Genomic DNA, 18,796 nt, shown 5'->3' on the forward strand with positions numbered 1-18,796 from the left:
TCTTTACTTTTTTGTTTTATTTTTACATACATTCACTAAAACTATACACCTGTGGTCCTCTATGAGGAAAACCTTCCTTTGTACATCTATGACAAACCTTTTTTGTACACGCATTAGAACTCTTCTCTTTACGTCACACGGTCTATATACAAACCTTATTTACTCTCAAAGATTTTTTCATTTTTCCCAACACACTTATGGTTCACACAAAGATTTCTTCATGTACACTCGTTGCTCACACATCAGAATTCCTTTCCACGCATCATTTACACACAAGAATCCTTCTATACACATTTTTCTTTTACATGCATGTATAAATAAAAACCTTTTTCTTTTCTTTATGAACATGACTTTTATTCACAGCGCTTTTTTTCTTTTTTAGGATTTTTGGTTCATTTTATTTTATCTTTTTGAGGACGACGTTCCTAAATGAAAAACTCTACACGGTTCCGGAATTTCAACAAACACTATTGACAACAACGAAACAAGTATCGACGTAACAACTCAAGTGATATGTATGTACAAAACAAAAGTCAAAACATGAAACAAACGTCAGTCCCTTAGTCAAACACAAAGTAAGATGATATATAACAGAAAAACAAATGGAAACAAAAAGAAATATGGATCAAGAGATCTCCCAATCATGTGGCCCCGCTCCCTCCTAAGAAATCAAGTAAATCGGTCATCTCTTCGTCCTCGTGGGCCTCATCTGCCTCGTCGGGAGCCTCTGCTGGTGCCCCTGTTGGTGCCTCTCCTGCCTGGGCCTCAGGCCAATCTCCAGGCCATGCGACCTCTGCCCTGAACTGGTCCGGAGTAGGGCATGGAAAAGAAGTAAAGCCCTAGCTCTGCAGGCTGAGACTCATCTGATAAAGACAATCATGAGTCTGTACATGTGCCTGGTGGTTGGCCGCCTGCTGGCGAACCAAATGCCGCAAATACTGCTCTATATCAAACAATCCGGCTGGGCCAGCCTGATGAGGTGGCGGCACGTCCGCGGCCTATGGTGCATCACCCTGGACCTGTCTCTGCGTGCAGTACTTCTCAATAAAAGCTCGGGTGATGGGTGGCCGAATCACCTTGCTGGGTGTGACGGGGACGCCAAACGACTGGCAGAGTCCCGTGATCAAGGCGGGAAATCCCTGGGCCCTGTTGGACTTATCTGGGTCCAGAGGGTGCCTGTTAGGCGCCATACCTGCAAAAATATAGATGGCATCAGCGATTAACTGAGCCACATGGATGCTCATCCGCGTCAGGATGGCGTACACCAGCTGACACTTCGGCAGGGGGAGGTCGGAATTATGATCGGTGGGCAGGATGTTGCTGAGCAGCAAAGTCATCCATATCTGAGTCAGGGTGGTCATGTTGGTGCGCATGATCCGCACACGTCTCGCGGCAGCAGTCCGGGGAAAATCTTGCCCCGGTATACACAGCAACTGGGCGATGGCCTCCTCATCGAACCCATCGGACCGGTTCCTCCTCTGGCCATACTCGCACTCCTGGCCCTCTTCCAACATTAAAGGATATCCCAAGAGCTGGCCGATAGCATCTGCATCGAACGGGATCCACTGACCCCTCACCCAGGACCTCATATCACGCACGCCCTCCTCTGTTGGCCAAGCATTGGTATAAAATTCGAGGACTATTTTTGGATCGAACTTGGCCATGGGGGTAACCAGTGATGCCCACCGTCGGTGACCTATCTCCTCCTGGAAATCAGTATACTCGTCGTCCCTGAGCTGGACGCGTCGCTCCCGGAGAAATGACCATCCCTTGATGGCCTCGAAGCGCTGCTGGTGTACAGTGCTCCTAAAGCGGTGACTGTCATACTCAGGAGCGGAACTAGTTCCTTCAGCCGCCTTATCCTTCCTAGATCTCTTTGAGGCAAATTTGCTCGGGGCCATTTCCTGCGAGAACAAACATTCAGAAGTTAGTTCTACAAGATAATGCTTATCTTAACGCAAAAAGGTCGTGCTAATCCTTCCGATGGAGAACGGACTCATGTCCTCCATTTATGCACACATGTACGTGTAGAAAATATCCTATTATTTATATCAACATACAAGGATATTCAAAACATTCTAGTTACCATACATATACATTTTTTGAAAAGAATACTTACATGCATGCTCAAGGTATTGTGTCAAAATTACATATGTTCATATCCTAACTATTTTTCTACCATAAACTACCCACACACATTTGAAGTATTTTATTAACATACAAATTTTTGTTGTTCCATTCCTATTTATTTATTCATATATGCACATTGGAGAGTCGATCTCACGTCACGCACACACTTGCATTTGAAAAGGAACTTTCATGCCATTCATCTACACTGGAGGGGCAATTCCACATCATATATTCATTTGGGAAGCATTCTCGTGCCATCTTTGGCACGGGTACATTTTTTGAAAGACTCCTTATGCTACTTATCCACAAATATACATATTTTGAAATGCATTATTTACTATTCATTCACTTTGCAAGGTATTTTTATGCCATATATTCACACACTTTGCAACACATTTTTATGCCACATATATTTACACATATATCTACACACCCTTGAAAAACATCTCCCATTGTCATACCCTAATTTCGTCCGGGGACCTTTGCTTGATGACATGCAACTTTTGTTTGGTCCTTGTGAGGTGCTTGGCACCCATCATTAGGCAATTTGTGAAATTCCGGGACATGCCGGAAAACAAAAGAAAATATTGATGCACAATCCGTAAGGTTCCGTGACACACCGGAAATCAAATGAAAGCATCGTTGCACAATTAGTGAGGTTCCGTAACATTCCGTAAGTCAAAAAGGGGATGATTATGTAATCCGCAAGGTTCCGTAACATTACGGAAAGAAAACAAGTATCGTTGCGAAATTCGTAAGTTTCCGTAACTTTACGAAAAAGAATCACCAAAAAAGGCAGGGGGTGTACTTAGTAAAAATGGGGGTGCAAATAGCAACCAGGCCAACTTGGCCCCTCCAGAAGGCTGTTGCCTCTGGAGGAAGCAACCCTGCTCGCCTGGGCAAGCTGGGTGGCAAGCTTCTCCCCCAATTTTCTATAAATAGGGGGAGAAGTGAAGTGGAAAAGGGTTCAACACCTTAGGCACTTCTCTCTCTTTCGAATTTGCTTGGAAAAATTGTTTCCGTGAAGAAAATCTAAGCCGAGGCGCTTCCGAAATGTTTCCGTAAGGAATTTTGCGAAGGTTTCGACCGTTCTTCGACGTTCTTCATTCGTTCTTCATCTTTCTTCGATCTTCAACGGGTAAGTACCTCGAACCAAGCTTTTCGATTCATTCTATGTACCCATGGTGGTCCACATTGTGTTTCGTGTATTTTTATTCTCATTTTATTTACTTTTTATACCCCCGTTTGACGTGCTTAAGCCATTTTATTTAAGTCATTTCTCGCTTAAACCTAAAAATAAAATAAATTTCCACCGATCGTTTGAATTGTATTATCCGTTAACTTCGGTTAAAATGAATTCCGACCGTTTGGTCGTGTTGTAACCACGTTGGAAATCAAAAAGAGGTTAAATAATAATATAATAATCAAAAAACATCTTTTTAGTAAAATAAAGCGGAAAATCAATCGGACGTTTTCTCTTTGGGATTTCTCATTCTTAACCGAATCGACTAATAACTAAAGTGAAACTAAGGCTAAAATCAACTCGCCTAGTCAAGCTCGTCCATAAAAATAGGTTTTTGAAGTTTGTCATTTCAATTTCTTACTAAGTAAAATGGATCATTTTCAAGGTCCAACGCCTTAAAAATGATCACCTCTTAAGTAAAAAAGAATCACTTGATAAGAAAGAACTACGTAGGTCTGATTTCCTCATCACAAATTGAGGAATACGTAGGAGCAAAGGGAAAACACCCTTGTCGACCACAAAAAGAGAAAAATATAAAAAGGGCATAAAAGATATAAGAACGTAAAGGGAACGTAAAAATCAAAGTCATGTTTGCACATTCGATTAAAGGCTGCCGTCCCTTGTGACGGACGTGTGGGATGCTAACACCTTCCCCGTGCGTAAATACAACTCCTGAACCTTTCACTTAAAAGTTCGTAGATCGCGTCTTTTCCGGTTTTTCCGACGTTTTCCTCAAATAAACGTTGGTGGCGACTCCGCGCATATTCCTTTCGTGGAACACGCATCCCGTGAGTCACGCGTCGCCCTCCCGCCGAAGGGTAGGTTGCGACACCCATGTTACTTAGGTGCAAAGTGCCAATCGTGGGGCAGCCCAAATTCTTACAAACAAGTCCCTATTTTCATGCTTTTCTAATCCTAAAACCAAATTTTGGATTCCTAGCTATAAACATGTTTCCTTGCATGGAAGCTACAAGTTTAGGCTCCTAAGTTTGGGATTGCATTTGGGCATCTATTTTGACTTTCCTATGCTGTCTCTACATATAGAAAACAGCCCCACCATCCCAATTTTGCAAAATCATATTCATTCATCATTGGGGCATTTCACCGAGCACTTGGTGAGCGCATGTTTGAACATAAATTGCAAGAGGATGGGGACAATGTGGCATGCCCCATTGCTTCATAATACAACCTAGGCCTAAGGCCTTTTCATCCAAATCCTCAATTCAAGAAAACAAGCACCAAAGCAAACCAAAACTGCCTCACAAATATAAGCATGTTCTCACAATTTAAGGCACCAAAAGATGAAGAAAGCACATCAATGGAAAGCAAAAACATCAAGGATGGAACACTTACTTGTTGGAGTGAATTGAAATATCAAAAATGAAAGCAAAACGCGATCAAAAGGCTTAGGGGAGCCAGAAACCGCAACCCTTCGTGTTCTTTCTTTTTTGAATGAAGGGGGGGGGGGGAAGTTTTTGGATACAAAAAACGTTCCCCTCCTTCGTTTTTTATATTTTGAGTGCAGGGGTTGCTCACCCAGGCGAGCTCAGCTCGCCCAGGCGAGCTAACCTGCCACTTTTTTTTTTTTTTAGGGGAACATTAACCATGTCCCCTCCTTTTTCATGGGTTAGCGTCTCGCCTAACTTGAACTTACTTAAGTTAGAATTAGGCGTCGATTACTTATTTTAAAACAAACAATAGTAAAAGAAACTGCAACCACAAAGGATACTGGGCTGCTTTGCAGCGACGTTCTCTGCTTGTTTAGCGCCGGGAAGGGGCAACGATCAGTCGGTCGTGACCCTAGCCCTACTTGCATCCGTCCCTATGTACGTGCGAGTAAGAGCCAAAATGATATGCGACCAATCGTGAGCGGTCATCGTCTTACCTTGGTTGATTTCTGCCATTGACTTGTCTTGACTCCTGACCGTGGCCTGAGACGATTCTGCTCCTTGCTATCACAAGATATGCATGTGCATGTGCATGTATGAATGTTTCTAATGCGATGATTTTATTTTAGTGAAGGCTGGTTAGATTTAATTTTAAATAAGCATTTGGGGCACCCCCATACACCGAGCGAAGAGGGCTCATGCTTATAAAAAATCTAAAACACAAAGTTTGAAACACCAAAGGGGGGACTAAAACCCCGCCCATCTTTTCTTTTCAAAGAAACGAGACAAATACAGTGAATGGGAATCCCTAGAGGAAACCAAAAGGAACGAGAAAAACTCAGAAATAAAAACGTGCGACGGTCCTCTCGATTGCCCCAGACTTTAAGCGTAATATCGTTTAACTACATCGGAGTTCATGGGCGAAGGCAATTCCTCGCCATCCATGTGGGTGAGTATCAGAGCACCCCCAGAAAAATCTCTTTTCACAACGAAAGGTCCTTCATAATTCGGGGCCCACTTGCCTCGATTATCTTTAATAGCGTGGGACATCTTCTTCAGCACGAGGTCTCCCTCGTTGAACTTGCGCAGGCGTACCTTCTTGTCGAATGCGTTCTTTATCCTTCGTTGATACAAACGCCCATGGCTCATGGCGGCCAAACGCTTACCTTCAATAAGGTTAAGTTGGTCGTAGTGCGCTTGAGCCCATTCTGACTCTTCTAGGCCCGACTCCGCGATTATCCTCTGAGAAGGAACTTCTACCTCAATTGGGAGTACTACCTCCATCCCATAAACCAAAGAATACGGTGTTGCCCCAGTAGAAGTTCGTACCGAGGTTCTGTATCCGTGTAGGGCGAAAGGCAACATCTCATGCCAATCCTTGTATGACACCGTCATCTTTTGAACAATCTTCTTGATATTCTTATTCGCAGCCTCTACAGCCCCATTCATCTTTGGCCGATAAGGGGTAGAGTTATGATGCTGGATCTTGAAGTCTTCGCACATCTCCTGCATCATCTTATTGTTCAGATTGGTGCCATTGTCAGTAATGATCTTCCTGGGGAGTCCGTATCGACAAATCAACTCCTTCTTTATGAATCTAACTACCACATTCCTTGTGACGTTACTATAAGAAGCTGCTTCGACCCATTTGGTGAAGTAATCTATCGCCACAAGAATGAAGCGGTGACCATTCGACGCTTTGGGTTCTATGGCCCCAATGACATCTATTCCCCACATAGAAAAATGCCAAGGGGCGGACATAACATTCAGAGGATGTGGCGGAACATTGACGTTGTCCGCGTATGCCTGACATTTATGACATTTCCTGACATGAGCGCAGCAATCGCTTTCCATGGTGAGCCAATAATAGCCGGCCCTGAGGATTTTTCTGGCCATAGCATGCCCATTGGCCAGTAGGGGCATGTGTCCCAAAGGAACCCTCGTGGATCTCCTCAATCTTGAAGTTCGCCTCCTTGGCATCTACGCATCGTAGGAGGGTCATGTCGTGGTTTCGTTTGTACAGGATGGTACCACTTACAAAGAAACCAGTAGCCAATCTCCTCAACGTCCTTTTGTCATTGTCAGAAATCCCTGGTGGGTATTCCTTGTTCTCGACATACTGCTTGATGTCGAAATACCACGGTTTCCCATCCCGCTCTTCCTCTATTGCATAACAATATGTCGGCCTGCCTTGAGATTTGAATTCGATGTACGGCAGATCCCCGTGTGGGGCAAGTTGAAACATGGATGCCAGGGTGGCTAGCGCATCAGCCATCTGATTCTCTTCCCGAGGTATGTGGTGGAAGGAAATGTCGTCAAAGTACTTGGCTAACCTCAAGATATGAGTTTGATAGGGTATCAACTTCGAATCCCTAGTTTCCCATTCTCCTTTTAACTGGCGTATCACCAAAGCTGAGTCTCCATACACCTTGAGTAGTTTTACATCAAAATGAATGGCCGCCTGAACCCCGAGGGCGCATGCTTCGTAATCGGCCATATTGTTGGTACAATCAAAACCTAGCCTAGCCGTGAAAGGAATACACTGATCACCCGGGGATACAAGGACTGCCCCTACTCCGTGGCCCAAAGCATTTGATGCCCCATCGAAGCAAACAATCCATTTGTCTAGGTCCTCATGCGCCCGCTTCTCTTCAAATAGGGCCATGATATCTTCATCTGGGAACTCGGGGTGCATCGGCCGATAATCCTGGAGGGGTTGCTGGGCCAAATAATCCGCTAAGGCACTTCCCTTTACCGTCTTTTGGGTGACGTAAACGATATCGAATTCAGATAATAGTACCTGCCACGTGGTATGGCTGAGCATGTACTGCCTAAGCCTATGTGATGCCCATACCAGAGCACAACACGTCCTTTCCAACATTGAGTAATTCATCTCACATGCGGTAAACTTCTTGCTTAGATAGTAGATGGCTTGCTCCTTTTTTCCAGAATCATCATGCTGACCCAATACGCACCCCATAGATTCATCCAACACGGTCATGTACAGGAAAAGGGGTCTTCCCATTACATGTGGCATGAGTACCGGGGGATTTGTGAGACTCTGCTTGATTTTCTCGAAGGCCTCTTGGCAGTCATTATTCCACAAGACCGCCTGGTTCTTACGTAATAGCTTAAAAATGGGTTCACAGGTAGGGGTGAGTTGCGAGATAAATCTCGCGATATAATTCAACCTGCCCAAAAATCCCCGAACCTGCTTCTCCGTGCGTGGTTCCGGCATATCAAGGATAGCCTTCACTTTCTCGGGATCTATCTCTATCCCTTTCTGACTTACGATAAATCCTAGCAGCTTCCCCGACTTCACCCCAAAGGTGCACTTGGTTGGGTTCAGTTTTAATTGGTATTTCCGCAACCTTCCAAATAGCTTACGCAGATTGACAAGGTGTTCGTCCTCAGTCCGAGACTTGGCAATCATGTCATCTACGTAGACCTCTATTTCCTTATGCATCATGTCATGGAACAATGCCACCATGGCACGTTGATAGGTTGCCCCAGTGTTTTTCAACCCGAAGGCCATCACTTTATAGCAGAATGTCCCCCATAGGGTGACGAAAGTGGTCTTTTCTACATCTTCGGGTTCCATCTTTATTTGATTATACCCCGAGAAACCATCCATAAATGAGAAAAGGGCGAATTTGGCTGTATTATCTACCAATATGTCAATGTGTGGCAGAGGAAAATTGTCTTTTGGACTAGCCTGGTTCAAGTCTCGGTAGTCTACACACATTCGAACCTTGCCGTCCTTTTTCGGGACTGGGACAATATTGGCTACCCACTCCGGGTACCGTGCCACAGCTAAGAAACCTGCATCAAACTGCTTCCTTACTTCTTTAATTTTTAAGGACATCTCGAGTCTCATTCTTCGTAACTTTTGCTTAACCGGAGAAGACCCAGGATTCAAAGGCAACTTATGCTACACAATGTCGGAATCCAGACCGGGCATGTCTTGATACGACCATGCAAAGACATCTTGATACTCTTCAAGAAGGGTTATCAAGCCTTGGCGGATGGGCGCGGTCATACCTGTTCCTACCTTTACTTCTTTCTTTTCCTCCGTGGTCCCCAAGTTTACCAATTCGGTTTCTTCTTGGTGAGGCTTCATTTCACGTTCTTCCTGAGTGACCAACCTCTCTAACTCTGGTGAAAGGACGTCCTCTTCTTCTTCCTCGTTTATCGTTTGGCTTATATCTCGATCGAAATCGATTGTCAAACCCTCGTTGTTAGGATCCTCAAAGAATCGACCCTCATATCTATACCAAACAAGACAAAAGAAACAAAAACATGCAAAATGATATGAGAAAAGGTCGAACTGCAAGAACAGATGAAACAAGATCTCTTTGTTTATTTAATAAGGTAGGTTTCACAAAACAAAAGAGAAAGGAAATCTATAGGCTCTAATTACATTGAATCAGTGGCATAGATTTCTGACTGGCTTATCACGCGCCAGTTCCCCACTTGGGAATCGGGGTGGCATGGTTGCACAAAACTTGGTGGGTCTTGAGGGAACTACTCTTCTATTGCAGCCACCTCCTCCTCGGACGCCATTCTAGCGCTGGTGAAACACTGGCTAATACGGCCAGGCCATGCCCTATCCACCCGAAATCTTGACGGCACGTTCTTCCTCCCCAGCATCCCGGGTTCATACCCTAATCCATACTTGTATGGATTTCCCTTGATATCGACCACGTCGGCATTCCCGAGGCAGTCCTTGCCTAAACCCATTCCGGGCTCAAATCCGTTCCTGAGCATAACGCGTGCCACCATTATGGCCGCTTTGGAGAGAGAGGGTAGCGACGAACTTGGTTCCACAGAGGCGCAGCTCACCACTTCAAAGGATTGGAAAGCCGTTTCCAATGATTCTTCCGCCGCTTCTACATACGGTGCAGAGGAGGGGCAGCTCACTAACATATCCTCTTCACCCGACACTATCACTAAAAGTCCACCCACTGCGAACTTCAATTTCTGGTGAAGCGTTGAAGGGACCACTCCCAGGGCATGAATCCACGGTCTTCCCAAGAGGCAGCTATAGGCAGGATTTATATCCATTACTTGAAACACCACATTGCAAGTGTGGGGGCCTATCTGAATGGGAATGTCGATTTCCCCCATTACTTCCCGCCGAGTACCATCAAAGGCTCGCACCACCATCGAGCTCGGTTTTAAACGTGACGCACTAAAAGGAAGCTTTTCCAAAGTGGTCTTCGACATTACATTTAAACTCGATCCGTTGTCGATAAGTACCTTTGCGACAACGTGGTCCATACATCTCACCGACACATGTAGAGCCTTGTTGTGTCCTTTCCCCTCAACGGGAATCTCTTCTTCCGTAAACACGATGTAGTTGTTGGTAGTTATATGACTAACGATGCCTTTGAAACCCTCCACTGAGATATCATGTGCTACATGCGCATCGTTAAGGACCTTTATCAGCAGCGCACGATGAGGCTCGGAGTTTATGAGTAGTTCAAGCAAAGAGATCCTTGCTGGAGTTTTATTCAGTTGCTCAACTACCTTAAACTCGCTTTGTTGGATGAGGCGGAGGAACTCATGGGCCTCTTCCAAAGTCACGGTTTTTCCTTGAAGTCCCTCTTTCTTTTCGACTCCTCTTGCCATGGGAGGATCTACTTCTTTCGAGGGGGTGGCTATATCTGTGGGCTCTTGGACCATGGGCGCCTTCCCTTTAGAGGGCAATTCCGCCGGGTGAGGGGAAGCGAACACCCGACCACTGCGGGTTACGCCACTGACACCGGTGATGTTGGTTACCTTAGCTGATAGGGAGTCAACTTCGGTTGCAATTCTTTCGCTGGACGCGGGAGGGGTATACTTCCACGGAACGGCCTTATCACTTTGATATGCAAATGGCGTTGGCTTGGGCGCCGCCCGCGGGTATATGGGTGTGGAGCCGGTCCCTTTCCTAGTAAAACATATCTCTAGGGCCTTGGGGGTTAGAGGAACCTTCTTCTCTTCCGACTGCATGCAAATTTGTGGTTCTTCCTTCCCTCCTATGAACACTTCAAGCTGCCCGCAATCCATGAGCCGCTGAAGCAAATCTTCCACCACGGGACAGGTTTCCATGTCATGCGACTCCCTGAGGTGAAACAAACATTCATCCCTTTCATCTCCACCTCGGGAGACCATGCACGCCACTTGCAGTGATTGATAGATGAAGCGTCTAGAAGTAGCCACGTCTCCTAACCTCTTTGTCCGTGATGGCCCGTCCTCTTCGACAGCGTTCACGCTAGCACCTCCATGACTAGCTAGCGGGTTGGTTTTAACATTTGGGCCTTCTTCCTGAAATTCTAGCCAGCCGGCACTAATCAGATGCTTCACTTTATACTTGAACAGGATGCAGGAGTCAATATTGTGTCCGGGAACTCCACTATGGTACACACACTTGGCACCCGGATCATACCACTTGGGGTAGGGTGGCTGGAGAACCTTCCCGGGTATGGCCACCACCAAGTGATTCTCCAATAATGAAGGCCATAACTCGGAATATGCCATGGGAATAGGAGGGAAGTTGTCATATTTATAGGTCGCGCCCGGGGCTGTATTATTAATTGGCCGGGGTGCGGCTGGAGCTGTGCGTTGGGCCGGCGCTCTTTCTGCTGCGGGTGGTCCTTTTACTTGAGTCGGGAGGGAATTCCCGGCTCGGATTAAAAAATTTGGGGGATTGGGCTGGTACGAGCTTTGGATATTTTGGGGTGCTTTCATCCATGTTGGGGCGATGGTGACCGCGTGGGCGTCTCCTTCCTTTTTCCTCGCGCCCACTGCTGGGGCTCTTCTGTTGTTGTTGGGGTCCATATTGGCGGCATATTCAAACTTGCCTTTTCGTAGCCCGGATTCAATCCTTTCTCCGGCGAAGACGAGATCCGCAAAGTTAGCTGGCATGTAGCCTATCAGTTTTTCATAGTAGAATGTGGGTAACGTATCTACCATAATTGTGATCATCTCCCTTTCCGTCATGGGCGGTACGACTTGGGCAGCGAGATCTCTCCATCTCTGGGCGTATTCCTTAATGGACTCATGCTCTCGTTTAGTCATACCCTGGAGCTGGTTCCGATCGGGAGCCATGTCCGTATTTTACTGGTACTGCCTAATGAAGGCAGTTGCCAAGTCCTTCCATGATCGGATCTGGGAAGCTTCCAGATTGGTATACCATGCTACAGCTGCCCCGGCCAAGCTGTCTTGAAAGAAATGGACCAACAACTTTTCGTCTGCAGAATACGCCCCCATCTTCCGGCAATACATCCGGAGATGCCCCTTCGGACATGTCGTACCTTTGTACTTATCAAAGTCTGGTACTTTGAACTTGGGAGGGATGACGATGTTGGGCACGAGACATAAATCCGCTAAATCTGAGAATGGGTAATTACCAAGGCCCTTGACTGCTCTTAACCTCTCTTCAAGCGCCTCAATCTTTCCCTTATCTTCCGCGAAGGGAACAGATTCTTTTACGGGTGTGGGTGAGGCCGGGATATGGTGGACTATGTTCGGCTGGGGTAGTTCATGCGGGGATGGGTATCTCCTTCCCCATCGTCTTGTCCAGGATAGTCTTCATAAGGTGGGAGTTGCCCTTCAAAAGTAGGGGCTTGGCTTAAATCTTCCGGGGTGGCACGGGGGGTGAAGTCCGGGGGCAGGCCATAAGGATAAGCTTGCGGACTATACCTTCGACCGAACACGGCCGTGTTTCTGTCTAGGCCCGGATTCAAGGCAGGCTGCAGCACCGGCTCCGCTTCCCTAACTGTACTGGAGGCGGTTGCGGTGGCTTTATCCTCTATGGTTTTCTGAAGTTTTAACATGACCTCCGAGATGGAAGCCATTTGATCTTTTAAGGCCGATAGATCGGCCTTCATCTGTTCCTACTGGCCCTCTTCATTATCCATTTTTCTGGATCGAGTGTTATAGGGGTGCCTTGGTGTTTTCTTAGTTATGATGAAATCCCTAAAGAAATAAACAACGGTGCGTATGCCACCAAAACATGAGTATGCAAATGGATGATCAGAGCACTTAGATCCACCCCAAGATTTTTTAGATAACGTAATGAGTCCAGAACTTCTCATTTTAGAAAAAGAACAAAACTTTCATCTAGCCAAGATTATACAAAGGTGTTACAAAAGAACCTAACGATTCCTAATTATATGGGCCATCAAATCTATCATGTGTTGACAGTAATTGGTTAGCCCATGAATCTCCTCGGGGGCAGTACACACTTCGGCCATGGCCTTTGCTTTGCCTAATAGACGCGGGAGGTCTTGACTCCCATTGAAGGTCAAGGCGAATCTATCCATCCACATAGTCGCTTCTTGATGCAGCGCATCAATCACCCTCCCTCTTGCTTCTTTTTCGGCATACACTTGTGCAAAATCCTCCACTAAGTTAGGGAGTTGTATTTACGCTTGAGGAAGGTATTAGCACCTCTTACGTTTGTCTCGAAAGACAACAGCCTTATTTTTAGAATTGTGGAATTGTGTTATCTTAACTTTTATTTCTTTTTATTTTTTGAGGTCGACAAAAGCGAGGCTTTTGCTCCTACGTACCCTCCTTTGGAGAGGAAATCAGACCTACGTAGTTCTTCCTTATGCGTGAATCAAGTGGTTCTTTTTTACTTGAAGGGTGATCATTTTAAGGCGTTGGACCTTAAAAATGATCTTTTTTTACTTAGTAAGAAACTGAAATGATAAACTTTCAAAAAAACCTATTTTTGATGGACGAGCTTGACTAGGCGAGTTGATTTTAGCCTAAGTTTCACTTTAGTTATTAGTCAATTCAATTAAGAATGAGAAATCCCAAAGAGAAAACGTCCGATTGATTTTCCGCTTTTATTTTACTAAAAGGTATTTTTTATTATTATATTATTATTTTACCTCTTTTTTTTATTTCCAACATGGTTACGGCACGACCGAACGGTCGGAATTCATTTTAACCAAAATTAACGAATGATACAATTCAAACGATCGGTGGAAATTTATTTTATTTTTAGATTAAGCGAGAAATGACTTAAATAAATGGCATAAGCACGTCAAAAGCGGGTATAAAAAGTAAATGAAAACGAGAATAAAAATACATGAAACAAAATGTGTTCCACCATGGGTACATATAATGAATTGAAAAGCTTGGTTTGAGGTACTTACCCGTTGAAGACTGAAGAAAATGAAGAACGAACGATGAATCTTGAAGAACGGTCGAGAATCTTCGCGTAATTACTCACGGAAACGTTACGGAAACGTTACGGAAGCGCCTCAGCTTGGATTTTCTTCACGGAACTAATTTTCCTCAGCTAATTCGAAAGAGGGAGAAGTGCCTAAGGGGCTGAACCCTTTTCTTCTTCACTTCTTCCCCTATTTATAGCAAAATAGGGGAGAAGCTTGCCGCCCAGCTCGCCCAGGCGAGCAAGGTTGCTTCCTCCAGAAGCAACAGCCTTCTGGAGGAATCTTCTGGAGGGCCCAAGTGGGCCTGATTGCTATTTGCACCCTCATTTTTACTAAATACACCCCCTTCTATTTTTTTGGTGATTCCTTTTCCGTAATGTTAGGAAACTTTACGAATTTCGTAATGATACTTATTTTTCTTCCGCAAGGTTACGAATCCTTACGGATTATGTGTTTACTCTTTTTTAGCTTTCGAAGAAGTTACGGAAACTTACGGATTGCGCAAAAACACCTCTTTCTGACTTCCGCCACATTACAGAATTTCACGGATCACGCAAGCCTGCTTCCTCTTGGATTTCTGAGACATCTCGGGACTTCATTTATTGCATGTCATCAAGTAATAATCCCCGGACGAAATTAGGGTATGACACCTCCTATGGTGGTGAGCTTCTTCTAGACTCATCTTCTCCTTGAAGTGGCGTCTCCTCTCTCTCTTCCTTATCCATTCTGCTGCCATTCATCTTCCAAGAAGCAAAGGAATCCATTGATGAAGAAGATACTAGGCCTACAAGCTCAAATGGAGCTTACATCATATGGTATCAAGAGCATCTTCATCTAGGTGATGTTCTTTTGCTTCCTCTATGTTTTTGTTCGGTGAATTCTCTTTAATTCCTTGTTCTTCATCTTATTCTCCATGTATATCCTCCATTGTCTTGTGGTTTGGTGCTGTTTAGAGTAGATTAAAAAAAAACCGATTAAATCTTAGATCTACACTTGTTCTTGCATTTCTATGGTTCAAATTTTGTAGATCTACTCTGGAATCATGTTTTTGTGTTGATTTTAGGTTCTATCATTTTTCATTCATAATATTCTTGTGCTGAACCTTAGATCTAAATTTTCTTCCAAAATATTGATTAGAAAAAAAAAACACAAAAATCTAAGTGTAAATCACTTAATCCATGTTGTCTTAGAGTCATGTTTAGTCATAGTAATTGTCACATTATGTTCTAAGTTTATGTTGAATTTTTATTTTGTTGATTGAATTCTAGATACATTTGTTCATGTATTCTTGTCATTCTTAGCCTATATTTTGAATTTTGAGTCTAATCCATGCATGTTATTTAGTTCATAACATGTTCTAAATCAATTCCTAGAAGTTGTCTTGTTGTTGAACTCTTTTTTTTGTTTGTTTTCTAAGTTTCCTATATGATGCCTATGATGAAGCTGAGTTGTGGTGCTGAGTTGTGGCTGGATTTGTGAATCAAATAAGTCTTAAGCTCTCTTGAATTGTGTTATTCAAGATAATTGAGCATAAGCAAACACAAATTGTAACTATCCAAGCCTTAAGCAACATAAACACTACTCTTGATTTCTAGGTTGAAATCGCTGGTGCTGGCAGCTTGAACATACGAATTTGTATAAATTTCTGGGAATTGGTCACTACGTTTTTTGTGCAGAAATTTTTAATGAATTTTCTAGACATCTGGAACAAAATTGAAAAAAAAGAACCAAGTGATTTGGGTTAAAGGAAAAAATACGAAAAATCACACAAGTTGGCAGAAAAATCAGTGTCCAGGAAAACAAAAAGTGAAAGGGAAGTGTGCTTGTTGTTTTGGCTCAAAATTTGTTCTATAACTGGTGCCTATTTTATACCAATCCTAGTTCTGAAATTTCAATTGAAAATTATTTTGAAAACAAGTTCCAAAACTAGAGGTTTCTTGAGTCTTTTTTTTTAGTTTTTCTACTCTACTCTAGAGCCATTCTAGGTTTCTCTTTGAGTCCTGGCTTGCTCTTTTGTGCTTTTCATTGCTTTAATTGTTGAATAATCCTTGGAAATTTGTCTTGTTAAAACTCTATTGGTTTAGCTTTCATTTCATTTATTTTTTTGGTCTTTGGTTATTGCTTGTCTCTTTGTTTCCTTGCTTGTGAGTTGCCATATAGGGAATTGGAAAGGAGGATTGGTGCCGTATCTTGAAGAATTTGAGTCAAGAAGCAAGGGGCCAACCACCTTAAGAGCTATTGGACTAAGAAGCACTCCAAATTGAGTGAAAGACTAAGGAGAGAGTAGCCATCACAATTGAGGACTTTTTTCTTTGTAATTTTGTAATTGGCAATTTGCTTTGCTTTCAAATTTTGTAACAAAAAGGTCTTTCATTGGAAGTAAGTTGGGAGCCTCTGCGAGGTCACCCTACTTCCATTTGTGTGTAATAATTTTAGGCAATTTTCCCTTAGGATAGTGAGTATTTTGTTGGGAACCTTAAATGAGGTCATCCAAACACTCTAAGGATCCGCCTAGTTTACATTTCTTGCACTTTAATTTCTTTCTTACTTTCATAGCTTATTTGCTTTACCCTCCATTGTCAAACCGCCTAGATAGCTTGCCTTTTACCAATTAGTTTTTACCTTATCTTTCACACCTCTTTGATGCTTTGCCAGATTCTTCTATTGCGCTAAGCGCGCTGAAGCCGCGCTTAGCGGTGGATGCGTGGTTAGCCCACTGATGAGCTAAGCTCAACTGTCACTTTTAGCACTTCATGACTTAGCCTCTTTTTCACCTGAAATTGTACATATTTCATCATAAAATCCAATGGACATTTTCTAGAGATAGCTTTAACCATAAAACAAGATTTATTTACAAACTTCTATGAAAATAACCATAAATTGGGGAACTATACAAGTTTTGGAAAGTGTTTTCTATACAAAAGCTAATTGTATAAGACGACTAACAAACTCCCCCATATTTACACTTTTGCTTGTCCTCAAGCAAAGAAAGAATAATTTACTTGTCCTCAAGTGACAAACTACAGTGCTCACTCAAAAATGGTGTTTTCTTCATAGAGAAATTCATGGAATGTTTCACCCAATAGCTTTTCACAAATATGCAGCTTTTCAAAGATACGAACACACGTATTAGAGTCACAACTGAAATAAGCTGGTAAGAATAACAGAAATCAAGGAAGGATCATCAACCAAAACCTCACAGTCATTGTTTTACTCAAGCTCAAGTGTTTAGGCTCATTCCATCATAAACAACTAACACAAGTCCCAACCTTTGCCTTTGATCTCATATCATACAACAATGAACACGCAAAATGAATCCGAAGCACTTTCTAGGCTTGTAATGAGGTTAGGCTGCCAACAATTCATGGCTTTTCTAGGATTCAAAAGCTTAGGTTCTGGGAGAGCATTCATCCTTAGATAAACCTTCACTTTTTCATTCATTCCCACCCCATACTTGCCATTTATATAGGCACTTAGCTTTTATTCATGGAATTACAGCATACACACTTATTAGATTGATCCATATTTACAGTTTTTTTTGTTGAACATATATATAGAAACAATATGTGTATATTGATGTGTCATTATTTTCTCTTAATTCTTAACCCTTTTTGTCACCATTTTAATTACTAATTAGCCTTAATTGTCAAATTAATTATGCAGTTTTAACATTTGGGCCTACTTGACTAATTTTGTGATTTTAATTTAATTTCAGGAGAATTATAAGCAATTGGGCTTGGACTTGAAGAAAGCAGACAATTTATTTTATCAAATCTTATCTTATCCCGATTTTATTTCATCTAGATTTTATTTCGTCCAGATTTTATTTCATCCAATCTTATCTTATCTTGTCTAGATTTTATTTTATTTCGTTTATGGGCTTGGACTTAAAATAGATTTGTAAGCTTTGGGGCTGAGGACCTATATAACAGCACCAGGGTTTTAGTTTAAGGAGTTTTTTCGAAGAGGAGAATAATTTTAGGGATTTGGCAATTCCAGTTTTTATTACTTTTCATGCACACTGTTAACGTAGAATAAAATTCATTTTCTACAATTTCGTTTTCTACTGATTAATGGAAGGCTAAGTCTCCAGCGTTGTTTTCTCTTGAGGATCAAGCACAACTCTCTTTGAGGTTTTGTTATTACTATAGAATACTGATCAGTTTTTCCTCTTCACCAATTACTCTGTATTTGTTGCTATTAATCCATGCATGCTTAGTGCTTGATTAATTGTATCTGCGCTTAATTTACGGTCATGCTTAATGATCAGTTTCATTCATGATTAATTGGTGTATGTGTTGCTTAATCACATAATGACAGTCTTATGTTAATTTTCGCTTAGTAATTTAATTTAGGGTGTGATTAAGTGGTTGAACTAGCTAGGGATAAATCCTCGTAACCTAAGATAAGAGACTTGCTTGTGAATCAAAGGGAAACAACATGTTTTAATTCTGTTATTTTGTAATTAAAATTTTCTTGTTGTTTAAATTTCAAAAACAAACAACCCCCCCTCCCAATTCGTTACTGTTTTATCACTATCTATTATGAATGTTGGTTGACTATTGTTCGTTGGGAGATGACCTAGGATCACTTCCTAGATACTGCATTTTTAATGTTTATATGATTCGGGTACGACCTCGATCAAATTTGGCGCCGTTGCCAGGGAGCAGTGAGCCAAAGGTTCATAATAGTGTTTAGTTTTTTTTTGTGTCGCTCTGTCGTTTAGGTTGTGAGTGTGTGTTGTTTTGTTTTGTGTAGCGTTCTGTTTTGCATTTCAGTCACGTCCCTTGTTTAGCGATTGTTTCAGTTTTGTGTTTTGTTGTGAACAGTGATTAGTGACTGACTAGCGACTGATTCAATTTTGT

This window comes from Glycine soja, chromosome 4, assembly GCF_004193775.1.
Source record: "Glycine soja cultivar W05 chromosome 4, ASM419377v2, whole genome shotgun sequence".
Taxonomy (NCBI): domain Eukaryota; kingdom Viridiplantae; phylum Streptophyta; class Magnoliopsida; order Fabales; family Fabaceae; genus Glycine; species Glycine soja.